This window comes from Dipteris shenzhenensis, chromosome 33 (assembly GCF_047967505.1).
Source record: "Dipteris shenzhenensis isolate YYH24624 ecotype China chromosome 33, Dip_SZ_1.0, whole genome shotgun sequence".
In the NCBI taxonomy this organism is placed as follows: domain Eukaryota; kingdom Viridiplantae; phylum Streptophyta; class Polypodiopsida; order Gleicheniales; family Dipteridaceae; genus Dipteris; species Dipteris shenzhenensis.
Genome location: NC_141628.1, coordinates 4,116,643 through 4,118,051, shown reverse-complemented (window position 1 = coordinate 4,118,051; position 1,409 = coordinate 4,116,643).

The following is a 1,409-nucleotide window of genomic DNA, read 5'->3' as shown; positions in this document are numbered from 1 at the left end:
GGTGAAGTGGCATGAGGGCTTCAATTCCAGCAGCATTGATCGAACACAAATAATGTTATCGTTGTAGAGAATAATGAACGGAGTCTCCAAGCTCAAAACTACATCAACATGAGAGCATGTGCTCTGAACAGAGATATTAGTGCCATCTTCCATCAATATCCTGCCCTTCAGAGAAGGAGTACACATGGCAACACGTGGGGCATCGCATATAAAACAGAATGGCCTTGCTGGGACTCTGCTCACATGGTTTCTAGAACAGATAGAGCAAACATAATTGACAAGCTGGCCATTCAAACCAGTGAAGTGTAGAATGCCATGCACCAACAACACATGATGAAGCCCTTGTTAGAATGTGAAATATTAGAGGGTGAAGGATTTGAAGCACTCAAAATTTCATCACGTTTCGGCCATATCCCAAGCCAGACACTTGGTTGATGAAGACTTCTTTGAGTTCCTCCCTTTGTGCACCCTCTGGCACGTCACTTAGGATTGTGAAATCAAAGACACATAGTGAATCACAGACACACATGTAAGAAACATTCCTAATATTGTGCATCACGATGCCATTGTCATGGAACTCTTGGATCAATTGTGCTTGCACACTCTTGCATTCATTCACAAAGGTCAACTGTTGCACACTCTTGCATTCATTCAGAAAGGTCAACTGTTAAAGAACAAGAGATAAATAAAGTGTTACACCTACATTGCCCCAAAGTAAATAACACAAGCAATAGTACTCACAACTGCTCTATCCTCATTGCGAGGCCCATTGGCGATGATAATTTGGTCATCGAACCACCCCTTGATTCTTTGATTACTACAAACACAATGGTCTCAGCCACCACAATGGAAATGCTCCCTAGCCCAGATTTTATGGTTGATGAAGCCCAAGGAAAGTACAAAGCAATCGTGGTTTCCGAAAAAAAAGAAATCATGCCCTCAAAAGGTTCCCTGTGTATCATGCCTGTAGTCGCATTGACATGAAGCGAGTAGCTTGGTGTACCCCCTCTCCAGTTGCCTTTGGAAGGATAGTGGTTCCCTCAATACAATAGAAACAATCAACTTCCAAGTATTCCCTATACTGCTCCACAAACGAGGAGGGAACAATGAGGGTTATAGTGTCACAATTTCAGGGATCGGTCAAATCTGCACGAATACAAACTGGAAAGTTTGGATTTCGGGCTCTAAAGGTGCCATACTTGGCTAGCAACTTGCATTGAAAGTCAAAGCGATGACGTATGAACTTGGAGAGTATGTCAATGCACAATGTTGGGAGTGAATTCCCTCTGGGGATAAAGTTGTTGCCTAAGGGTACTATAGGTCTGGCATTGTATTGGGCAGTATGCAATGGTGGCCTATCAGACTACCTATCTCTAAGTGACTGGATAGAAAGCGCATCGTCATCTGAA